Source organism: Notamacropus eugenii, chromosome 3 (assembly GCF_028372415.1).
Source record: "Notamacropus eugenii isolate mMacEug1 chromosome 3, mMacEug1.pri_v2, whole genome shotgun sequence".
In the NCBI taxonomy this organism is placed as follows: Eukaryota; Metazoa; Chordata; class Mammalia; order Diprotodontia; family Macropodidae; genus Notamacropus; species Notamacropus eugenii.
Genome location: NC_092874.1, coordinates 39,098,289 through 39,124,630, shown reverse-complemented (window position 1 = coordinate 39,124,630; position 26,342 = coordinate 39,098,289). Strand labels below are relative to the sequence as shown.

General features: G+C 40.4%; 1 protein-coding gene across 1 annotated transcript in view; it reads right to left on the bottom strand.

Annotated features, from left to right (window-relative positions):
* The window catches only part of COL6A6 (collagen type VI alpha 6 chain), a 133,704-nt gene extending 114,731 nt beyond the window's left edge, over positions 1–18,973 (bottom strand). Inside the window, exon 1 of the mRNA XM_072651307.1 lies at positions 18,889–18,973. The gene's annotated coding sequence lies outside the window, so the exon portion shown is untranslated. The remainder of the gene's footprint in view (positions 1–18,888) is intronic.
* Between the last annotated feature and the right edge of the window lie 7,369 nt (positions 18,974–26,342).

Genomic DNA, 26,342 nt, shown 5'->3' with positions numbered 1-26,342 from the left:
GGCAAGGTTCTTTACAGCAAAGATGGTACAATGAAAACATGCTGCTCTGGAGTCAGAGGACCCAAGTATCTCTGCTACTTAGCACCTGTACACCCTGTGGAAAGTTATTTGGTCTCCCTGGGTCTCAGTTTCCCCATCTGCGAAACTGAAAGCTTTTGGCTAGATGACCAGCTTCAAATCTATGATCTTATGACTAAGCCCTCTTTTGTCTCTGTATCCCATTCCTCATTCATGTTCATCAGCATCTTCTCATCTTTGAAGAGATAAACTGAATTTTAACAAAATTTTTGTATTTATCAGGTGGTGTTTTGAATTGAAAGCCCCTAAGATAAATCTGTGGGGTAGAAAAGGGTGCATGGCCCATTTCTAACACTACAGAAAGAACCATTTGGATGGAAAGCCCTCTTTTTAACAGGTCCGGAAACAGACTTGGAAACATAGTCTATGTTTTTTTAATTACCATCTTGGGCATATTCTTTTTCGAATAGAAGTATCCCACTTGGTAGTCTCCTTCCATCTACTTGACATTATCAGTTTTTTCTATCTTTCAAAGAAAAAGATCTAATTTTCTTATCAACTGTTTTTTAAAAAATATTTCCCCCAATTACATGTTAAAATAATTTTTAACATTTTTTAAAAAAGCTTTGAGTTGCAAATTCTATCCTTTCTCTTCCCCCTCCCTGAGATGGTAAATAATTCAATAATGCAAGATCATGTAAAACATTTCCATGTGGGTCACTTTGTAAAAAAAGACTCGAACAATCAAAAAAGAAAAAAGGAATGAGAGACAGAGAGAGAGATGGAGAGAGACAGAGACAGATTAAAACAACAAGCTGATTGAGCCTGTATTCAGACAATATCAGTTCTTTCTCTGGAGGTAGATGGTATGCTTCATCACTTTGGGATTTTTATGAAATCCTCTCCCTAGAATCTCCAAGACTATTCTTACAATACTTGTAAGAATACTTGCATACTTGTATACACTTGGATGAATGGCGATTTTCCCCTTGTCAACTTTAATCTTATTTCAGATTTTATTGTTGGCAGTTTCCCTGATTATTTAGCTCTTGCCTTTCACCCTAGTATTCACTTATAAGAATTTCAGGGCTAATATTTCTATAGTCAGTCGGTAAACACGTACTAAGCACCTTCAGGGTAGCTAGGTGGTGCAGTGGATAGAGCACCAGTGCAGGAGTCAGGAGGACCTCAGTTCAAATCTCACCTCAGACACTTGACACTCACTAGCTGTGTGACCTTGGGCAAGTCACTTGACCCCAATTGCCTCATCCTGGGTCATCTCCAGTCAACCTGATGAATATCTGGTCACTGGATTCAGATGGCTCAAGAGGAGAAGTGAGGGTGGTGACCTGCACCCTCATTCAAAACAAAGTCAAGTGCAAGTCATGTCATCATTTCTCTGGTGGCGTGGTCTTCTTTGGCAACGAAGGATGAACACACACATACACTAAGCACCTTCTGTGTGCCAGGCACTCTGCTACTGAGCTCTGGAGATACAAAGAAAGGCAAAAGACAGTCTTGAGGAGTTTTTGTTGTTCCATCGTGTCCAACTCTTGGTGACCCCATTTGGGGTTATCTTGGCAAAGATACTGGAATGGTTTGCCATTTCCTTCTCTAGTTCATTTTACAGAGAAGGAAACTGAGGCAAACAAGGTGAAGTGACTTGCCCAGGCTCACACAGCTGCTAAGTGTCTGAGGTCAAATTTGAACTCAGGAAGATGAGTCTTCCTCTTTCCAGGCATGGTCTGGGCAATCTATTCACTGCATTCACTGTGCCAAGTAGCTGCCTCAGCTACCTGTCAGGGAACTGAAGATGTCTGGAGAGGTTTGACACAGTAGTTTCAGTGAATTAGCTTAGTCAGTACTGGAAACTATCAGTGGCCTACCATGGGACAAAAAGCACTAGCTCCATTGTAGAACAGGAAGAAGGAACACAAGGTAGATGAAGTCTAGAAAGAAGCTAAATGTCCGAATAATGTTGCATGGGAAGGTGGTGGCATATGCCAATGAGCTGCCCGCTCTGGACTCCTGGCACAACAATTCTCCCAGTAGAACACAACACACATCACAATTTGTGACCTTATATTACCAAACTCCTAATTTGAGGCCACCTCACTGCTTCTCTTCATTCATCTTATTACACTCAGCCTAGGTTAGAACGAACCCCTAATACACAAAAACCATGAAATTAATGGGCAACTAGGCATCCCAGTAGATAGAGTGGTGGCAGACCTCGAATCAGGAAGACTTAAGTTCAAAGTCAGTCTCAGACACTTCTTAGCTGTGTGAGCCTGGGGCAAGTCACTGAACCCCATTTGCCTCAGTTTCCTCATGTGTAAAATGAGCTGGAGAAAGAAATGACAAACTACTCCAGTATCATTGTTAAGAAAACCCAAATGGTGTCCCAAAGAGTTGGACATGATTGAAACACCTGAATGACAAACAAATAACTTGGTGGAGAGTTGAGTACAAGCTGTCCGATGGCCAGTATGCTTTCTCATTTTCATTTTTACGTACCCAGCACCTTGTACAGTGTCTAGCATATGGCAATCATTTAACGCAGTGGAATTTAATTATTATGAAAGATATTAACGAGCCACCATCTTGAAGCAATCCTATGTGTCTTAGAAATGATCTATTAGCTCTGAATTAGTGCTAATGACTCTGGCGCTGTCCTTTGGACCCCACACTTGTGGAAGATCCCTGACTTGATAGTCTCCCTTGCACTCAAATTTAAGACTAATTGGACAAAAGCATATACTGGCATACCAGCTGCAACGAAGCTACATAGTACACTAGCTACACAGTAGGGTAGATAGGCAGCGCCATAGAGCATTGAGTGCCAGCACTGGAGTCAGGAAGACTCATCTCTTCGAGTTTGAATCCGATCTCAGTCACTTACTAGCTGTGTGACTGCTGGCCTCAGTTTCCTCATCTGTAAAATGAGCTGAAGAAGGAAATAATAAACCAGTCCATATCTGTGCCAGGAAAACTCCAAATGGGGTCATGAAGAGTCGGACATGGCTGAAAATGAATGAACAAAAGTTTCACAGCAAAAGATTCCCAGTAAAATCCTAGGCAGCCTGCTTTGAGGCTGAATTGAACTCAAATCTTCCGGACTCTGGGCCTAGCTCTAACCATTATGCAACCAGCTAGATGCCTGATGTGTGACTTATTAGGGAAGGCAATGAGCTCTGAGCCCAGCTTTGCAGAAAATAATGAAATTGGATTAGTGAAGACAGAAGGAAAGAGAATATCAAATTGGAACAGATATCGTGTCGTTTCATGGAAAGAATATTAGGCTAGGAAAGCCAGCATTCCCAAGTTTCTTTTACTAGCTGGTTATGAGACGGACAGTGGTAATACAATTTGACTTCTGTGCCTCAGTTTCCTCATGCAAAACTGAGATAACAATTGCCCCAACTATTTCACAGAATTGTTGTAATGAATAAGCTCAAACTACATACATGATGCATATGAAATTCTTTGAAAAATGGAAGAAAAACAGGAACTTAAGGTATATATGCTTACTTCAGGCATGGCAGTGGCATAAACAGAGGTCACTGAATAAGGCATGGCAATTATCTTAATGAGTATATGAAAGGTAAAAATACAAAACCCAGGTAAAAACGGCAAAGACAACCTTCAAAAGGATTTTATGATTTGACTTCATCTCTTTGTGTTTTAGGGATAAATAACAGTTGTCAAACAGGAAAGTTGGAAGTTTTCAATGGAACTCAACAAAATGCAAATCCAATTTCACCAGCTGTTCATTAGATGAAATATCTATATGTATCCGGAATGTAATTAAAAAGGCAGAGATCCAAGTATGTGATCATTGTTTGAGAAAAGTTGCATTCATAAGGTTACTTCATGTCCAATGGAACAGAGAAAACTCATAATTACATTCTATTTTCTTTTCCCATTTAATCAATGCTTGCTTGCCTCAAGCAATCTTTCTTATGCTCTGGGGGAGACTGGTCTCGAATGATTAACCCCTCACACAAAGATTATATACAACAGCTGCTCACATCTGAAGATCCAAAGTAAAACTCACAACAGCAAATAAATCAGACTGTTCCTGCTAAACTCCCTGTGTGTCCTGATTGTTGATATTAAAGGCTGCTGAACCACCACATGATCTGACAAGCCTAGTGATGTGCACTCAAGAAAGACCCAATGAGAGACGAGAGAGCACAGGTACCTCGGCAGAAATTCAAAGGATGACCTGAAAAGTAAGTACATGCCTGTCATCTTTAGGTCCCTCGCCAATTACCATGGCAGCTCATCAACTGCTAGACTTTGAAATCCATTTCCAATAACACAAGTTTAAAAAACATTTTGAGCAAAGGAATAACTTTTCTAACAGCTAGAACTGTCCAAAAATGGAATGAACTCCTTCTAGAGACAGTGTGTTCCCCCTCACTAGGGTTCTTTAAGAGAAAGCTCTTCAACAATGAATTTCCACGTTTAAGAATGTCTCTGCTTCACTCTAATTTGGTTTTGTGTTTATTTACTTTGTGGTGGTACCAGGTGTGCAACGTAGCTATATTTTCAGTTAACTGTGTTTGCTTTACTCTTGGTAATATACAGTACATATAATTTTGCTCTTTTACTATTTAATAGGCCTACGGATATTGGCATTATGAAGTTTGTTTGCGGTATGTTCTCCATGTAATTCAAACTTGCAGTCACTGAAGCAACATTTTGTAGCGACACTTTGCATCACACTGTGTATACTGCATGTGTCACTGCTGTATATCTGCCATGTTTGGCACTAAGGTCTGGTGCACTGAGTTAACCAACCTTATTGTATTATGTTTTGATGTGTATTCAATGCTATGTTGTATAATCAGAGATCCTACGTCCATCACAGCTGATTTTGTAAGAGACTACAAAATCCAAACCCTGAGGGGCCATAAAGAGGAGGGGAGAGAAAGATTATGCTCTAGCGGGTTGGAACATGGTTAAGCCTGTAAAAGAAAGTAAAAGAGGGAGAGGAAGAGGTAGGCTGCATTGCCTTATCACTATCTATAATTTCAAAGAAGACCTTAGAGTCTTTCCTACTTTCTCTTGTTTGAGAGGTTAACCCTGATAGCTCACAGGAAAGAGACCTGGTTAGTCTGACAGATTTCAGACTTCAGGGAAGTGCTGCTTAACTGAAAGAATGTAATACTGTGGGCTTATTAAAAGGACTTAACACTGCTTAACAGACCAGTAGCAGAGAAATGCCTTCATCCAGCAGGACAGCAAAGAGACTCAAATGTGGCAGGTGACCTGTGGTTCAGACTATTCCCTTAAAAAGATGATCAACATCCAGCTCTGCAGTCCTGGGCCATGAGTTAGCCCAGGCATTTCCTTACTCACATCCCTCACTGCAAGGTTTGTGTGCCCACTCTCCCCCCACAGACATGAGTACAATGATGGAAGATTGTGACCTAGATTCCTGGTTTTTCTCCTATTGAATAAATGTTATAATTATTCTTGCCTCTGCCTTTGTGCTGAGTAAATATTTCATATTTTAGAATCAATAGTGTCATTGTGATTACTCTTGGATATTTAAATGGGAAGCAGCACATCAGTGTGGGCTCAGGAGCTACAGTGATGAGTAGCAGGAATGCATCCTCTATCCCCACATCCATACTCCAGAGTTATTCCTAGAACCCCATGAGGGAGCAATAGCTGTGCAGTTGTGGCAGTGGCCATCTCCCTATCAGAAATCCCCCACAGATCTGCTAGCGTGAGTAACTCAGCTCACTGAGAGAAAGGAGATGAGTTCAGGTATCATATGGGAATATTATACATGTGATATACTCAGAAGAGGAAACTGAGGCTCAGATAGGTTAACAGACTGGCCCAATGTTTTACAGGTGGCATGATTCTAATTCAGGTGCTATGATAAACAGAACACATATTAAGCACCTACTATGATCCAGGCACTGTTTTAAGCACTTAGGATACAACTACAAGCAAACAAGATCATCTCTGTGGGTAACTTTCTGGGAACTGGGAATGCAAATACGGACCTTTTGGGGGAAAAAGATGAGTCAGAAGTGCTTTAATAGCTCTTTTTTCCATCAATAAATAACCAAACACCACCATAGCTGGTGCAACGGATACGCGTTGGGACTGAAATCAGGCTCATCTTCTTGAGTTCAAATTCAGCCTCAGTCACTTATTAGTTGTGTGACCCTGGGCAAGTCACTTCACCCTATTTGCCTCAGTTTTCTCATCTGTAAAAATGAGCTGAGAAGAAAATAGCAAACCACTTCAGTATCTCTGCCAAGAAAACACCAAATGGGGTCATAAAGAATCAGATATGACTGAAATGACTGATTATCATTATATCTATGAACTTCAAAACCTTCTTAAATTTTGACTCAAACAAGAGATATTTTCATTCAGACCCTCTTGCCAAACATTCATCAACTTGTTTTTCAAGAGTTCAATAAACGATTAGTTTACAATTTCTGAAGCCAACATTCATGGTTATGCAGAACAACTCTGGCAGAAAATTTCCATCTTGAAAGTCCACAGTCCAGCATTTAAGGCACTTCAGACACATTCCGGCATTTCATTAATACCTAAATCATTTTCCAGTTTAAAAGCACAGAGATAGTATAGAAAATAAACAACTCCCTCATGACCTAAGGCAGTATGTTTAGGATTATATTCATAATTATGAACATATTATGTTGCATTTTTCCTTCCCTCCCTCACGCTCTCACAATGCCAGATTTCTTAGAATTTCTCTTTTGAGTTATGAAATATGTTAGCTCTTGAAATAATAGACTGATTAAAGTCAAATGGTTAACAAGAGGTAGTGAGTCCAAACACACAGATTAGGGTGAATTCGGCAATTAGAGTTATTTGGATAAATTAGTTCCAAAACATATGGAAATGTATAGGAAGTAGTTGGATTAGATTTTTTGGCTTTAATTATTTAGATGATGACCTCAATTCCTTCCCTTACTCTTTTTCTTTTATGTTTTCTTGTTGCTGGCTTATTTTACCACCTTGTCATTTTTCTATCACCCAACCCCAAATACATTTCCTTGTAACAAATTAAAAATGAAGCAAACACAAACTGACACTAGGTCTGACAGCAAATGCTGAATTCCTGACCCGTAGTCTGCCATATTTACACCAAGGTGAGGGAGGGAGGGAAAACGCTGTGTTTTATCATCAATCCTCTCGAATCAAGAGGATGCTTTACATGAATTTGAACTCTGATGTCATTTAGCGCCATAATGATTTATAATATTGCAAGAATTGTTCTGATCTTTCTATGTTGCTCTGCATCAGCTCACAGAGGTCATCCAAAGTCTTTATGAATTTCTCATATTAACCATTTTTGTGATGCAATAATATTTTATTATATTCATATACCACAGTGTATTAAGTTCCCAAATGAAGGGTAACCATTTTGATTCAAGGGTTGTTTTTGCTAACACACACACACACACACACACACACACAAATGTTGCTTGGATATTTTGGTACCTATGGCACCTTTCCCTCTGTCTTTAATCTCCCTGAGGTATATACTAATTAGCAGCACTAGTGGGTAATAGGGTATAAAAATTTGAGTCACTTTTCTCACAAATTGAAGTTTTCCAGAATAGTTCAACTGGATCACAGTTTCACGAACAGAGTACTTAAATAAAAAATTTGTTTTCTCACAGCTCCTCCAACATTTACTATTTTTACCTTTTATGATCTTTGCCAATTTGTTGGGTAGCAAGCGAATCCTCAGAATTGTTTTAATTTTTATTTCTCATTGTTCACAATTTGGCACATCTATTCATATGGATATGGTCTGCATATCTTCTGACAACTTTCAGTCATCCTTTGGTCATTTATCTGAGGAATCACTCTTGGTCTTACATATTTGTGCAAATTCCCCATAAATCTTGGATATGAGATTTTTATCAAGGCATTTGGTGCAAAGTTTTCCCCAACTGACAGTTTATCTTGTCCTAATTGAACTAGTTTTATAATAACTAGTTTGTGCATCTGTTTGTGCAAATAACCTAACTTCATAAAATGGAAACTTTTTATGATCACCTCCATCCCTTGAGTAGCAATTCTCTCCTTTGTGAAACCTATGAAAGATGTCTCTTTCCTCCTTCGTCTTTCTTTTATGATGTGACTTTTTACATTTAAATCACATATCCGTTTGTATTACATGGCATAAGATGATGATCAAAATCAATTTTTACTTTTCAGTTTTCTCAGCAGTTCTTTTCCTCTATGATGTCCACTCCTAGTGGTTTGTATTCTCCAGTTAATCTAACTCTGGCTATTGTGTGGCTGCTTTCAGTCTGGTGAATTCCACCAATCTACTTTTCTTTTTTTCCCCATCATCAATTAGTTTTTATTATTACTGCTTCATAATGCTGTATGAAATTTTAGGTTCCCCTCATTTCTATTTTTTTCCTCTATTGGTTCCCTTGAGATTACTGATCCTTTGTTCCTCCAAATGATTTATTATTTTGTCTTCTGTCCCTCTTTGTGGTTTGATATAGCACTAAATTTGTAAATTAATTTAGGTGGCATAATTTTCATAATATTTCTGCAACCCAACCTTGAACAACAGATAACTCTTTCTTAAGTCTTCATTTTTGTAAAAAAGAATTTTGTAGCTGAATTTACATGTCCAGTTTCTATCTTGGAGGGTTAATACCCAAATATTTTACAATTACTCTCAATCAAACTTCTCTTTCTAATTCTTCTTGGATTTTGTTAGTGTTATCATAGAAACTGATGCTTTCTGTGGATATATTTTGTATTCTGCTACTTTACTGTTTTCATTAAGTTTTTCATGGAATCTCTAGGATTTTCTAAGTAAATTATGTCATGAATAGATGGGGATAGTTGTACCTCCTTTGTGCCCTGGTGTATTCCCTTGATTTTCTTGAATTCTTCTTAAAGCTAAGATTCCTAACATTGTATTCAGTAACAGTGGATAGAAAAGGTACCCTAGCTTTACCCCAATCTTAACTGAGTTATCTTCTAGTTTTTCCTCTGTTACATATAACTATATCTTCTGGTTTTAGACATACTCTTGCTCATTTAGGGCAAAGATCCTTTCATTTCTATGCTTTTTAGCATTTTTCTCATAAATGCTATATTTTGTCAAAAATTCTGTCCACCTCAATTGATATAATAATGTTTGTATTATTTTTACTAATATGACTTCACACAAGATTCAGTATGGCATAGCGAACAGAAGGCTAGCCCCAGAATCAGGAATATCTGGGTTTAAGTTTACCTCTAACACCTACTGGCTGTGGAACCCTGGGCAAGTCACTTAAGCCCTCAGTGTTCTAGGTAATTCTCCGAGACTATAAATTGCAAAGAAGGTACCCACCTGTATCGGTTAGGGGGGTTTCCTTATGTGTATGGTGGGATCCCCTGACCTTGTTTTCTTGATTTATCCTATTTTCCACATTGATGTTCCCCCTAGGCTAACATAATTTGCTGCTTCAACCCTAACTCTCAGTGTGCTCTTGAAAATCGAACTAGCTACAAAAAAGGCACCAATCTGTACCAGTCTGATAAACTATTCATGCAGCTGGAACCACTGTAGATAAGCAGGTCATTCTATCTTCATAGTCCAGCATTCCCAAGGGAAAGGTAGGAGGGGATAATGCTCCTCCCTCTCTGTCTTCCCCTTGGGGAAGAAACTAATCCTTTCCCTCTCTCTTCTGATGCCCTCTTTTTTCTGTAACCCATAAATACCCCAAACTCTGCCTGCATTCCTAGCTCCCTTGTACTTTGTATAGGGAGTTCCCACATACATGTTCCTTTTTGCTTTCTGTTGTATAGTAAAACAAGTTACTGCTCATGTCTCATTGAGTCACGACTTTTGATTAACATGTGGGAGTTTCCTGTGTCAATGAAACAATGATCTAGTCCTTATCCTTACCAAGTTAATTGTTTTCCTAATGTTGAATCAGTCTTGCATTCTGGGTATACATAAAATCTAGTCATACATAATAACATATTGCAATAGCCTCTTTTCTAGTATTTTGGTTAATTTTTTACATTGGCCTAATTTGCTGTTTTATTTCTTCCCAGTTTGGATATCAAAAGCACATTTTTCCCATAAAAAGAATTTGATAAAGCATCTTCATTCCATATTTTCAGAAACAGTGTATATTATCTTTAACTGTTTCATAGACTTTAGCTGTAAATTCACCTACCCCAGGTTTCCCACAAACATACCCAATCAGTAATTCATTTATGACCTGCTCAATTTTTCTTTCCAAGACCTAGTTGTTGATATTCTCTATCCCTTCATTTGTTAATCTTGCTATTACACACACACATATATAATTTTAAATATGCATCATTTCAATTAAATTTTCAGGGTTTGGGGGCATATAATTGGATGTTATAGTTTCTATTAAAAGTTTCTTTAAAAAATACTCTCCATTTATTGTGAAATTTCCCTTCTTATTTTTTTATTTTTCAGCTTTGTCTTTTACCAAATAAATGGTTTTCTCTTACTTGTCCTTAAAATTCTTTTTTTATCATTTAAAAAATTTCTGTTTCTTTTTTTCTCATTTAAAAAAAAAACTACATTGGTCTCTTGCTTTTCTTTCTTGTTAATCTGTGTACTTTATTTTTCTTGTGTATGCATAATCTGTTGTAGTTGGAATAAGTTGTATTCTAAATCTACATGTATTATACATTAATGCTTACTGCACTTTAAACTCCTGTAAAGAAGAAATTTAACATTTCAGAATAAGTACGGAGATTTTGCCTCTTTATTAGCTGACACACAGATTTTATTTGCTAATAGACTTAGTGAAGAGAGGCAGTGTGGGTAATACAATAATATCAAGCTAGGGGCAGGTCAAATCAAATTAAAATGTAATTGGGAAAATATTTAAGAAAATAAAGAATATAGTAAAACACAGATAATGTTAATATGTAGTTTTCTAAGTCAACAAACTGCCCAAGGCAGCTTAGGTATGGTTTAGTGGCCCCAGTTTTATCCACTGAAATAGTGGATAGAGAACTGGTAGATCTAACATTCAGTGTCCCCTCTGACACATACTCATAGGGTGACCCTGAGCATATCATATAAATCCCTCAGGTTCTTGGGCAACTCTCTCAATAGTGGAGAAGGTATTGGCTTCCACGGATAGAGTGCATTTCTTCACCGGGCATTTCCTTACACTGGTAAGTCATCTTTTCATCCCTTTATTCATGAAATATTCTCCCTTTCAAATAAGACTTATTGGGATATACCAAAATATTAATTTCTAGAAGAGTATTAATATTATTCCTTGGACAGACTTTCTGCCTGCCTACATAAAGTCCTGAATAAGTTGCCTTCCTCCCCAAGAAGTTTCAATGCCGAGCAGACTTTTGGAAGTGCAAAGAAAAAGGGTCCAGCAACTGAGTATGTCTTTCTAAACTGAAAAAAACCCAAATAAACAGAATTCTCTATCTCTTCCATTCTCCCATAACTTAGCTTGTTGAGAATTCACAAATTATCCTGTAAAATGTCATAAAATATACAAGTAAAAGTTCCAGCCTTCAAAAACCATAAGAAAATGAAAAAATGCCACATGATCACAGTGAATAGCAGTACTGGGTCTGGTTTTAATTTTCTAATTTAATTTTCTACAAGTTTTCTTTATGAAGACTTTCCACTGCAAAGTCAAAGTATAACAACAAGATTCGAAAAAGATGAGGAATAAACTGCCAATATTTGAAAAGAAAACCCTTTTCTCAGGGAGGCATCAGTGGTAACTGGATTTTATTTTTTTTTTTAATTCCTAACAAACCCCAAAGCTTCAAATGAAAAGGGGGGAGGATATTAAAATTTTTTACTTAATAATTCCTTTCCTTTGATGCTTGAGCAATGGTTGGGGCAGCTAGGTGGTACAGTGGATACAGTACCGGGAGTCAGGAGGACCTGAGCTCAAATCTCACCTCAGACACTTGACATTCACTAGCTGTGTGACCTTGGGCAAGTCACTTAACTCCAATTGCCTCATTCTGGGTCATCTCCGGTCATCCTGATGAATATCTGGTCATTGGATTCAGATGGTCCTGGAGGAGAAGTGAGGCTGGTGACCTGCACAGCCCTCCCTCACTCAAAAACAAAGTCAAGTGCAAGTCATGTCATTATTTCTCTGATGGCATGGTCTTCTTCGGCAACGAAGGATGAACACACGAATGAACGAACACACACACACACACACACACACACACACACACACACACACACACACCAAAACCAAGTTGAGCAATGCTTATGGAATGTCAGGGCCTAAACCGATCTGAGTGATCATAGGATCAAGAGTTGTAAGGGATGTTCAAGATGACCTAGATCAACCCCACAGTTTTCCAGATAAACAAATTGAGTGCAGGGATGTTAGCCTAGCCCAAGATCTCACATGTAGTAAATAGTCAAGGTGGGATTGAAGTCAGATCCTGGGTCATTTTCACTAGACTACTCAACTCCAAATGCATTTTTTCACATGGAGAAACTGAGGCCCAAAAAGTTAAATTGCTTGCCCAAGAGCTCCTGACTTCCAATCCAGGGCATCTTCCCGTGCATCATGCAAACTTGAAAGTTTTAGCAAAATTCTGCGTACTCTGGCAAGGTCTTATAATCTTGGGTTTGAGAAAACCTCAAGGTTCCCCCACATACTTAATAGTATAAATCTGTCTTAACTAGTAATAATAAATCACTGCACTTGAAGACAATAATCAAAACATCCAGCCCTTCCTTGTTAATTGAGTGTGGAGCCTATTTAGATAAGGACTGGCTAGAGTAAAATAACAGAAACTACACTGTTGGGTAAAAGAATTAACACACTCCCTTAGAACCAGGTTTGTGGTTTTCATTATTTCAATTCAGTTCCAACATTTATGAAGTCCCTATTATATGCAAGGATTCTGACTCCTCATTGAAGCATGGAGGTGACTTGGAGTGTGAGCAGCACTCCTATGGTACTAGCAGCATGAGATAATGACTCACTCCATAAGTAGGTATGTATCATTATGAGACATGTGCTTGGGATACAAAGACTCAAATTAAGCAATTCCTAGGGCCCTTGTAAATAAATATAGGTGAAGTAAATACAAAATCATTTGGAGGGAAGACATTAGTGCCCGGAGAAGAACAGAAAGGGCCTCCAAAAATAGGAGGCATTCATTTCTCCTCAGGAGAAAGGGCATTCCAGGCATAGAGGAAGCCCAGGCAAAGGTATAAAGGTCATAGGTGGAGTTTTGTGTGCAAGGAAAAGTGAGGGTATTAGTTTGACTGGACTAAAATAAGCATTTATCAGGTACCCACTGTATGCCAGGTTCTATGTTAGAGATAAAAAGTAGAATGAAACTCCTGTTCATAAGAAACATAATCTAATTGGGGGAGGGGGGAGAAACAAAAGTCGAGAAATTCCAAAATAAAAGTTCCAGATGTCTAAAATTAGTAAGTATAAAGTAGTTGAATTAAAAGTAGTTTGAAAGGGAGGACACTAGAAGTTGGGGCATCAAGAAAGGTTTCAGGTAGGAGGTGGTGCTTGAGCTATGTTCCGAAGGAAGAGACGGTTAATACAAGGTGGAGGTGATGAGGGGCTACCTTAAAGTCAGTGCAACAGCAAAGATTCTAAAGATGAGGGCAGGCCAGTTTGACTGGATCATAGAATAGAAGATCAATGGGGCTAGAATAATGGATTGGAGTCAAGGGTAATGGTGCTTTCCAAGGTAAGCAAAGATATTTCTATTTGATTTGAGAGACAACAGGGACTACTGGAGTTTACCAAGTAGAGGGGAATGACAGTCAGATTTGTACCTCAGGAAGTAATGGGAGGGATTTACTGAAGTGGGAAGATACCTGAGGCAATGAGACCAATTAGGAAGCCATTGCCATAAATGAGGTAAAGAACCAAGATGAAAGCCACTGTGGATGGAGAGAAGAGATAGGAATTGATAGACGGGGTGTCAGAAATAGCAAGAGTTGGCCACTCTTGCCATTTCTATCACCACATCTCTCAAATCCATGTATCCATACACACACACACATTTATATATGCATATATACGTGTGTATTGAGTGAAAGTGAAGTATCAATCATAATGCTGAAACTACATACATGAAACACTAGAAAGTGGTACCTTTGACATCAATAAAATAGTGAGAAAGACAGGTAGACTCGGGGCGAGAAAGATAATGAGGTCTATTTTGGACATGTTGAGTACAAAGGGGAGCCATTTGGATTGGTGTCAAGTGGAATAGGGGTTTCAATGTCCAATGGAGATAATTATATTTAATTGTAGAGGAAATAGCAAACAACTGGAGTTTATTTAATAGGGAGTGACATGGTCAGAACTTTGCTTAAGAATGTCACTCTGGCATGATGGATTGGGAAGGGGAGACAAGGCAATTAATTAAGAGGCTATTGAAGTAGCCAAGGCAACAGATGAGTGTCTGAACTAGGGTAGTCATGTGGATATAGAGAAAGGAAGAGATGTGAAAGGTGTTGTGTTGGTAGAATGGACAAAACTTGCCATATGTTTGGTTCTATGGGGCAAGGGAGGGTGAGTAGTCCAAGGTTATGGGCCCAAGTGACCAGAAAAGTGTTTGGAAGAGGAGAGGGATTGTGGAAAGGAGTGACATGATGTCATGTTTTAGACCTGGTGAGTTTCAGATGCCTAAGGGATACCCACCTGGAAATGTTGAATAATAATATCCATAGCTAACATTTATTTAGTGTTAAGAGATAAAAGAGACAGTCGTGTCATGAAAAACCAGAGAGAAAAGAGAATACCTCTGAGGAAAAGGCAGTCATCAATTTAAAATGCAGCAAATACATAGAGAAGAAATAGGACAGTTTGGTCATTTAGAGATCTCTGTTGACTTTGGAGAGAGCCATGACATGATGAACAGATTTCTGAAGGGTTGAGAGGTGAGAGGAGAGAAGTCCAGGTAACGATTCATCAACGAGTGAACATATAAACAACTTTTCCTAGAATTTTGGTTGTAAAAGAAAAGAAGATACAGGATGATGGACCAAAAAGACAGTAGAGTCTGAGGGCCTTCTTATTGTTTTTTTAAAGGATGGACTATACCTTGGTACATTTCTAAGCAGCAGGAAATGTGTTAGTAGATAGGGGAAGATCAGAGAGACAGAAAGCAGTTATCAAAGCAATCCATTAGAGAAGATAGGAGCAAGGGGAAAGACAAAGGAGTCAGCCTTGACAAAGGAAAGACCTACTTTTCAGAATAATTATCTACATGTCTGTTGTCCGAGGACCAAGTGAGGTAGATCAGAGGGTAGAGCAATGGGGAAGCTTTGTTTTGAACCACAGAAATTCTTCAAGACCTCATCAATGACATCATAGATCCTTGAGGCAAGCATAAAGCACACTACTAATTCCAAATATTTCTTTTCTCAGGGTCCTTTTCTACAATATTTTATTAGCTTACATGTATTACGACAGATTTCTCTCCCAGTTAACCTGTTTGCATCAGTTTCCCCAATTGTAAAATGGACATCATAATAGCACCTATCTCCTGGGGTTGTTGTGAGGATCAAATGACATAATATTTGTAGAACACTTAGAGAATGCCTGGCACTTAGTAGGTGCTATAAATGCCAACTACTACTTTTATCATTAACGTCAGTTACTCTGATGCTCTGTGCTGAAACGTGACAGAATTTTCAGTGATAGGTTGTTGCTCAGTCCTATCAGTCATGTCCAACTTTTCACAGTGCTGTGGACCATAATGTCCATGAGGTTTTGGTGACAAATGGTGGTTTACCATTTCCTTCTCTGGTGGATTAAGGCAAACAGAGGTTAAGTGTCTTGCCCAGGGTCACAAAGCTAATAATTTGGGCGAGATTTGTACTCGGGTCTTTCTGACTCCAGGTCCAGCACTCTATCACTGAGCCACCTGGTTGCTTCAGTGATGTGTTACCCTGTATAAACAAGTGATTACATAAAATGAGATGTTGGGATTAGATGGGGGGTGGGGGGTGGGTAACAAGCACTTATTAAGTACCTACTGTGTGCCAGGCACTGTGGTAAGAGCTTTACAGATATTTCATTTGGCCCTCACAACAACCCTGGGAGGAAGGTGCTGTTGTCATCCCTTACTTATACCTGAAGAAACCGAGGTAGAAATGAAGTGTCTTGCCCAAGATAACACTAAGAATCTGAAGCCACATTTGAACTCAAGTCTTTCTTACTTCAGGTTCAGGGCTCTAGGCAGTACACCACTTCACTGCCTCTAAGGCGCCTTTGAGCTCTGAAATCACAATTCTTTGGCACTTGTCCTCCATCCTCTACAGTATCAATGTCAGTCCTTTGCCCCAAGCAGGGACTGCACAGCCCAGTTATCCAACATAACCCACTGGAACATCAAGGGACTGATTCTTCCTCAGCAGTAGGAAATGAGCCTTAGCTCATTTTGATAAGCATCCTTCAATCCAGGCTGAGCTGAACCTCATCTCCTGACTTACAGGTGTCTACTGCATGGCCTAAAAAAACAAACAACAGATACCTTCCTAGGTAACAAGGGGCAGAGGTTATTAGACACCACTGAGAAGAAATCCTATTCCTGCTTGCAATAGCATATACACCATATCTTTTTAAAATATTCCAAATACTCACATTCTTCTGCAATTTATTTTAGCCTTGCTCTCGATTATTCTCAATTACTGAGATTTTACTCTTTTTTACAATATGGGATCTTATATGACTGACTTGCATTTGCAACTTTAGAAACAACACAACTCTTCCCCTTCAAAGGAAGGACTTTCTACCTCAAGATTCCACCTTCACACGCAACACAGGCAGACCTACCACTGAGTGAAAAGGTGGACTTGAGAGAGGGCCTTTTTCATCCTTCCATCATGTTCTAATTTTCATGGAAAGAAAGGGGTCAGGGATGAAATTCCAAGTTTTCCCTTTCTAAGCAACAATTAAATTCTTTATTTTGGACCTATTTCTCTAAAGTGTTTTTAGTTGGAGACTTGTATTCAACATTTATTAAACACCTAATGTATTTCAGTCACTTGAGATTTTTAATGTCTCACATGAGGCATTATTATTAAATAGCACATTGGCTGGGCAAAGAAGCAAGCTACTGTAATAGTACAGGGTGTCCCAAAAGTCTTCATGCAGTGTTCTGCCCATCCAAACTGAACACTACACAGACTTTTGGAATATCCTATATTTCAACATATTCTTCCAAGAACACTTGAGAAGGCTCCACTAAGTAAAGCAAACAAGACAGCTAAAATCCCTAACTTTTCTTTTAAATCCATTTTGCTTTTCCACTTGCCACAGAGAACCATCATTTTATTAATGTTATCTTCAGGCAAATACTATGCTAGTATTTAAGTTTTGAGTTATGGATCCCATGGGTCCTCTGGAGAGGCCTACTTGGGAGACTTTTAAATGCATAAAAGACATAGGATTACAAAGCAAACCAATTATATTGAAAGATAGTTAACAAAAATGTTGTTTGAAAAGTTCACAAACCCCACCTTAAGAACCTTGGAAACCCCCTCCCCCATTACAATCTCTCAAATGACAGTTTGGAGCAAAGTTTCTCCCAGTGCAAACAAAAAGTTATTTTTCCAAATACACTTGGATGACCAGACTATCCTCAAGGTCACATTATTTTACTCTCCTCCCTCCAATGCAGAACAAATCTAGCTTCAAGCCTGATGTCCCACTCCTAAAGTCTGGTGCAGCAACAATCCCAACAAAAATCTTAGCTCTCCCTGGGAAGGAAACTGCTTTTTCTCTCTCTCTCTCCTAATCTAGAGAATCCAGGAGCCAACAGCTCAGCAAGGCAAGCTCACTGCTAGTAGGTGGAAGGGTGGGGGGAAGGACCAAAAATCCAAGATTCCAGAAGCATCCAGCATCCTGGATGCATAGGAGGAGAGATAACAGGGACAGGGCAATAAAGATGGAAACAAACACGCAGGACAGCGCGGCCCAAACTAGACTAAAATATAGTTAGGAAATATTTAACAACTAAATTGAAAATTCAATAGAATACAGATAACTTTCATACATAGCTTCTACATGTAGGAATACGCAGGGATCCTCAGATACTATCCAGCAGCCCCATTTCTATGTGAAGTTAGTATGGCTAGGTCAAAATTCTGAATTCAATGAGCATTTATTAAGCACCTGTTATATATATGGCATCCTGCTAGGTGCTGGGGATACAAAACCAAACAAGAGGAGATGGAGTGAACTCATTCCTAGGGAAAATCTAGGTCAAATTTTTGTATTCAATAAGCATTTGTTAAATGCCTACTATGTGCAGAGTACGGTGTTAGGTGCTGGGAATGCAAAAAAAAAAAAAAAAGAAAGAAAAGAAAACCAGCCCCTGCTTTCAAAAAAGTTACATTTTCCTGGGGGAAAACCGGTACAATATGCATATACATAAACATAAACTATACACAAGGTTTGGACACCAGCTGGAGGTGAGGGAGCCATCCGCTCCAGCCAAGGGACCGGCTCAGAGCCACGCTTCTTTTGCTATGGGATGCAGAGCAGAGGCCAACGGGCACTGGTGGAAACAATTTCCTCAAGGGAGTTCATGTGCCAAGTTATCACAGGTCCAATCCAAAAACAAACAGAAAAGCGAACAAATGAAGAGGTTACCCTAGGTGGCAGGACCCTTCCTGCTCCAGACCTTCGATGCCCCAAGATTATCTTAACGGGCTCTGGTCGCTAGTAGCCCTGCCTCCTTCACCTGGTCTGTCATGCCCAGATGGCATTCCATGTCCAGAGCCGGTCTTCCTGCCAGCCACTTGCCACCTGTAACTTACGCTTACCCTTTTTTCGCTCCCGTCCCAGACCTGGCTCTGGCACTTACCCCCACCCAGCTACCTTCTCCTTGAAGTCTCCCACTCTGGACTGCCTTTCCCCGCAAGCTGGTTCCCGGGCGCGGGGGAGCTACGCTCGCCCACGCAGGATGAAGGACCGTGCGAGGCTGGGCTGGCTGCGCGGGCTCCGGGCTCCCCCACCGTAACCGCTGCGCGCTGCGCTCCCGGGGCTCCCCGACCCCGCCGCTATAAAGCGCTTTCCCTCTCCTCGCCCCGCCCCAGCGCTGGCCGACCCTCGTGCCAGATCTGCGCGTGGAGCGCAGCCAGAGGTGCAGGGGCGGTGGAAGTCCGGGGGGGCCCCGCAGCTGGAGCCTAGGCACAGAGGCGGAGCGCTGCTGGGCGCCCCTGCTCTACGGCCGCGTTTCCAGGGAGGGAGTGGGGACGTTAGACCTCAGCGAGGCCGAATACTTTCCCACATTCTTTTCATTTTTCAATTGTCATTCGCTATCCTTTTTTTCTTTTTGGTTTTGCATTGGTTTTAATTGGCAGATGCCGCTGCTTTCCCGAATTTATCAGGGCACAGGGTACACAGAGTTTGGGATGGGAAGGCGTCCAGTGCGTCCAGGGCGCCTCATGACGGGAGGGTTCTATGGGAGCGCCCGGACCCGCGTCCTTCCACTGATTACAACCCTGGGCAGGAGCGGTGCCAACTGGGGGTGGGATGGGGATGAGAGGAGGCTCCGCTGCGACCTATTACAAACCCTGCCAGGGAAGGGGCTGGTAAGAGTGCGCATGAGAGAGACCCAATGCTTGGGGGGAAGGAGAAAAGGTGCAAGCAGGCATGTGGTAGTGGAAGTAGACAGGAATGCAAAGTCAATAGGTCTGAGTTCAAGCCCGGGCTTAGCTGTTTGCTGGCTCGATGACCTTGGATAAGTCATCTTGCTTCTCTGGGCCTCAGTTTCCCCCTCTGTAAATAAGAAGGTTGGACTGGATGAGTGCCAAGATACCATCATAGAGCGTCTAGAAGGTTGAAGTAATCTCAGAAATCACCTAATCCTGCCACTATGGGAATAGGAATCCTCTCTGAAACTCACTATGTGATCATGCTGGAAGACTTCTAAGGAGGGAGAACCCATTATTTTCATCTCTCCCTTCTGCAGAGTAGCCAGTTTGAGTCAGGTAGGAGAGCATTAGCTCTGGAGGCAGAGGACCTGAGTTAAAATCCCATTTCTTAATCTTAATATCTTTGTGACCTTGGGTAAGTTACTTATCCTCTCTGGGTCTCAGTTTCCTTTTCTCTAAAGTGAGGAGGTTGAACTAGCTGGACTCTGAAGTCCCTTCTCAACCTAGATCTATGGTCCCATGGGTCTGTGCTCATTTAACCTTTGCTAAAAACCTATTACTGAAGGGAAACTCACTGCTTCCAGGACTGAGATCCTGCCAAGATTCTTGGGAAGTGCTTTCTGACCCCTTGAACACTGAGATTTTTCTCTGAAGAGAGTAGCCCCAAACGCAGGACCTTGTTACCTGTTGCAACCTCTGCCTTCTGTGTAACTAACCGAGGTTCCCATTTCAGCCTTGGAATAGTTAATCTGTTAACTCTGAGTTATTAGAAATTCAATGGAAAATCCACAACCAAGAGATTTCCCAACTTGAATTTAGTTCAACATCCTTAACTAATATAATTTAGAACTCTGGCATTCTCACGCAAATATCTTGGTGATGATAGATAAAATGATCTCCATTTTATCCACACAATAGAAAATTGCCTCATTGGATTCACTTGCAATTGATTTTAAGGTGATTTACTTGGCCAGTTCCACACACCAGTGTATCCCAGGTAAAATGCTAATATGGTAGTCTAGGTCTAGAGGAGCAGTGTGGTGCAGTGAACTAGAGAGAGAGTGTGGAAGACCTGAGTTCAAGTTCCATCTCTGTCACATGCTGCTCATAATGTCACAGAAAAATCATTTGACCTCTCAGGACTCTATGCAATTCTCTGGCTATAAGGTTTAAATTTTTTCATTAATTGGTTATTAGAAGCATTTATTATCTTTTTCACTGCCCCACTTGAACAATGAAAAATAAAAATCCTCACAGCAAATATGAATAGTTCATCCAAACAAATTCCCACATTGGCTGTGTCCAAAAATATTTCTCATATCCTACATCTTAAGTCCATTAGCAACAGAGAAGTACACCCCTTTGCTTCCCTCTATGGATTTATAAAGAGTTATAGTGCAACTAGCCAGATGCCTTCCAGTCTCATGGGATTTTTATAAGAACTCATGGAGAGTAGAATGGACAGCATGCAAAGGATTACCCCATCATACTCTGGAAGGGCTTGCCATATCTATTCTCCTCACTGCTCTTATTCTACTAAATTACTGAACTGCTCTTACTTTACTGAATTATTGAATAGGAAATCCTACCAACTCCATCGTCAACCAATCGAAGACCATTTTTTAACCACCTACTATGTTCTGGGTACTTTGTTAGGCTCGTGGAATATAAATGCAAAGAGTGAATAAGCTGAAGAGTTCATTTCTTGTCTTGCTTGTATTTCCTGTCTTTCTTACTTTCTGAACAAAAATTGAAAAGAGCCATGCATCTCAATGCTCCGTGTCCAATGATTTGAGTCATCTTATGAAGATGAAGCCCATTTCTGCAGCTGGACCACACCAAAGAGCATTTAACTGAATGAGCTTTCTGTTGCAAATCACCTCGTCCTACCCTGAAAGAGGTACCAGAGGCCCTCTTGTGAACAGGCAGGTGGTCACCTGAAGTGACCCCTCTCTTACCCCTTGCATAATCCTTCTAAACTGTGGGACCAGAGAAAGCCTGGGCATGTGGCCAACAGTGCATAGCTACAGCTCTCTCAGCTGCTGCTCTGAGGCTTTCTTGGGGACAGCTGTCTAACAAAAAGGACTTGCTGAGAACCATCTGGATCTACATAGATTGGGAGCTTCTAAGAGCTTTATCAAATGACTGGTCATGAACTGAATCAGTAGAACTTTGAAGCCCTAAAATCTGACCCCTTGGCAAGGAAACATCTACCTCCACAGCACTGATTAATACATGCCTTATGTATACTTGGAAAGAAATTCAACTATAGAAAACAGGGGTGATAATAATAACAGAAACAGAGCTAAGTGCTTCACAAAAATTGTCTCATTTGATATTCACAATAACCCTGCAAGGTAGGTGCTATTATTATCTCTCTTTTACAGATGGGGAAACTGGGGTTCAGTGAGATTAAGTGACTTCTCCAGGGTCACACAGGCGAGGGTCTAAGATAGAAGTCAAACTCAGTTTTTCCTGACTCTAGGACCGACACTTTATCCACACACCAGAAAATTGCCTTACTGGACTCACCTACAGTGAAGGGGACTTTCATTTTCAGTCTTCTGGACTTGTGGTTTAATATTTCATTGACCAAAGTTCTAAAGTCTTCCAAAGTTGTTTTTCTCTAAGATGCTGCCATTGTCCTAGCTTTCATTTCACTCTGCAATGGTTCAGAGAGGTCTCCCATGTTTCCCCTGAAATAGCATCGAATTATGCAACTAAGGTACTGTGTGTTCCTTGCCTTTGGTATAGCCAAAGCTCAAAATGCATCCGAAAGTCACTTGTTGATCAGAGCCTTTCCTGTCTCTTGGTTTGACTTCTTCCTGCTTGTCATGTTCTGGTAAGGATAGAGAGACTCTGCTGTAAGGTAGAGACCTTGGGCCCCTTCAAGACACATGTGGCCCATTGACATGGGTGCTGGTTCTTTGCTCTAGCATTCTCTGATTTCAGAAGATCTACGCAGGCCACATGAGGATTGCCTGAGCAAAACACTCCATGTAAGCCCCTAAAAACTAAGCTTATTGGTCAGTCTTATTTTATACTTAGATTTTTATACATAGATTTAGACCTTGGAGAGACTTTAGAGGTCATTAACAACAACTCCATATCACAGTTGAGAAAAGAAACTGAGGCACAGAGACTTTAAATTACTTGCCCATAGTCAACTGAGAGAAGATCTGAACCCAAATCACTGGCACTCCATGTTTATTGCTTTATCCACATTACTTCATTTTTTCCTGTCATCAAATAGAGAAAACAGATTGATACAATCCTCGACTTCTTGGATTTAGAAGATGTTTCTAGAGTACAAAGGAGAAGTTATTAAACCTTCTCTGAAGTTAAAACTCAGACATTTGTTTCCAGTCAAACATTTAGGAGTTGCAGACATTCAACCAAATTCTCCCAGTGTGAAATTTAGCCCCTTTTAGATAATTAAATGGCTTGTCAATTAACCATTTTAGGTCACTAGAGTATAATTACAATTTAACAATAATTTGCTAAATAGAACACCTGTGGCTCCAATGGTTCACAGGCCTTGCTTCAAAATAAGTAAGTCAAGAACATTGAATTCAGCTAGAGCTGAATTCCTCTCAAGTTCATTAGCTGAAGAAATTTCATCAAAGTCAAGGTACCAAATACACTAGAACAACTTGGGGTCTATGAATTTGTTTTTAAAACATAATTTGATAATTAGTTTTTAGTATAATTGGTTTCCTTCCTAATCCAATGTATCTTCATTTTGCATCTAAAAAACATTATTCTGAGAAGGGAACCATGACACAGAATGGGTTAAGAACTCTTGAACCAGTGTGATGGATTCTGAGGTGGTGGCTGCTGTGGTTGTTGTTCTTCATCTTCGAAGAGGACCAATATGACAACACCATTGTAAAGTGAAATTTCAGTGTATCTGACTGTGGCTGATCAGACCAATACGAGCTCAGAATGCTCTACCACAGATTGGGCATAGATAGTCCATATGAATATATGTGGGGTGAATATCCCAAATTTGCACATCCTGCATTTACTTTGTGCTGTCTCAATTCTGCTTTGCTCAAAAAGCACAGTACCTTTTCTTATGTGGGCACGTTATGCTGTGCGGTCCTGTGCCAGTGTCTACCATGTTCACAGTCAAATCCAAAGTTCTTGAGAGAGACCTTGAGAGTGTCCTTGTATCGTTTCTTCTGGCCACCATGTGATCGCCTGCCCCATGCAAGTTCTCCATAAAATAGTCTTTTTGGCAAGCATTCATTTTGCGTTTGAACAACATGACCAGTCCATCGGAGTTGCACTCTCTGAAGCATCGTTTGAATACTTGGCAGTTCAGCTCAAGCAAGGACTTTCAGTACCTTATCCTGTCAGGTGATCCTCGGAATCTTCCTAAGACAGTTCAAATGAAAGTGATTCAGCTTCCTGGCATGGAGCTGGTAGACTGTCCATGTTTCACAAGCATATAACAATGAGGTCAGCACAACGGCTCTGTAGATCTTCAGTTTGGTAGTCAGTCTAATACCTCTTCTCTCCCAAACCTTTCTTTGGAGCCTCCCAAACACTGAGCTAGCTCTGGCATTGCATGAATCAACCTCATTGTCAATGTGTACATCCCTGGAAAGTGCACTACCAAGGTAAGTGAACTTATCCACACCATTCAAAACTTCTCCATTTGTTGTAACTAATGGTTCCATGTATGGATGATGTGGTGGTGGCTGATGGAGCACCTGTGTTTCCTTGGTGTTAATTATTAGGCCAAAATTAGCACAGGAAGCAGAGAATTGATCCATACTTTGTTGCATCTCAGCTTCAGAGGCTGCATTGAGGGCACGACCATCTGCATACAGAAAATCATGCACCAACACTCCTTCCACTATGGCAGTTGACCTTGATGCTGTGTTCATCTTCATTGAAAGCATTTGTCAACATGACTGAAAACATCATGCTAAAAAGCATGAGAGCAAGCACACAGCCCTGTTTCACTCCATTGGTGACTGGGAAGGCACGAGAGCTTTATCCATTATCCAGAACCCAGGCAAACATGCCATCATGAAATTGATGTACAATATTGATGAACTTCTCCAGGCAACCAAATTTTGACATAATTTTCCATAAGCCCTCATGACTGATAATGTCAAAGGCCTTGGTCAGATCTACAAACATTGTGTACTGACCTCTGTTCTGCTTCTGGCATTTCTCCTGGAGATGTCAGGCAGCAAACACCATGTCAACTGTTCCTCGGCCTTTTCTGAAGCCACACTGGCTCTCAGGTATATGCCCATCTTGCAGGTGAAGGATCAGCCTATTAAGGAGGACTCTAGCAAGAACTTTGCCAGCAATGACTGAGAGAGATCCCCCAGTGATTGTCGCAGGACAATCTATTCCCTTTACCTTTATAGAGATGGACAATGGAGGCATCCTTGGACTCCTGGGGGATAACCTCCTCTTGCTATATAACATGGAAAATTTCATTCAGCTTTTGTATGAGCAATGGTCCCCCTACCTTGTAAAACTCAGCTGGAATAGAATCAGCACCAGGTGCTTTGCCATATGAAAGGAGCCTAATGGCCCTCAAAACCTCTTCTTCAGTTGGAAGTTTAGCTAAGGAGGGACTGACTTCAACCTGAGGTAGAAGGTCAATGGCCTCAGCATTGACTGATGATGGTCTGTTGAGAACACTATGGAAGTGTTCAGCCTATCTCTCTAGGATCATGTCCTTATCACTAATCAATGTGGCTCCATCAGCACTGAGTAGTTGTGATGCACCACGGGTTTTTGGTCCATAAATAGCTTTCAGGGAATCATAAAAGCGCTTTGGATTATTAGTATCAGCATACAACTGAATTTTATCTGCCTTCTTACTGAGTCAGGAATCCTGCATCTCTCTAAGCTTTGCTTGTACTTTGCTTTTGATGGAATTAAATGCTGCCTTCTTAGAGGTGAATGAACTGTCCTGCTGGTATATCCTGTAGAGTTCTCATTTTTCATTCAGCAGCTTCTGAATTTTCCCATCATTTTCATCAAACAAGTCTTGGTGTTTGTGAGTGTTCTGACCCAGATGAGCAAATGCAGTGCTGTACACCAAATCTGAGAACTGCCTACTCTTTTTCTCCTCCACTGTGGCCAACTGTGTGTTGGTTCAACTTTCCCTCCAAGTCACCAGCAAACTACTCACACACAGAGAAGAGCTCTAATTTGTTGACATTAATTCTTCTGGAAGTCATTTTGCCTTGGGGGCAGTGCTTTTGATAAATATGAATATTTAGCTTGGAAAGGATAAGTCTATGATCAGTCCAGCACTCTGCACCACATATTGCCTTTGTCACTCTCACATCTTGTCTGTCTCTTCTTACAATCACATAATCTATTAGATGCCAGTGTTTGCTGTGAGGGTGCATCCGTGAAGTTTTATTGCATTTAGGTAAATGAAAGATAGTGTTGGTGATGTAAAGGTCATGTGATGCACAAGTCTTCAGCAGTAAATGACCATTGCTATTGCTGTTTCCAACTTCATTCCTCCCTAGGACTCCCTGCCAAGTCTGGTAGTCTGAGCCTAGTTTAGCATTAAAGTCACCCAGAATTATAAGCTTATCCTCTTTTGGCACATTGACGATAACAGTCTCTAGGTCTTCATAAAAGTTTTCTTTGACTTCATCATGTCCACCATGAC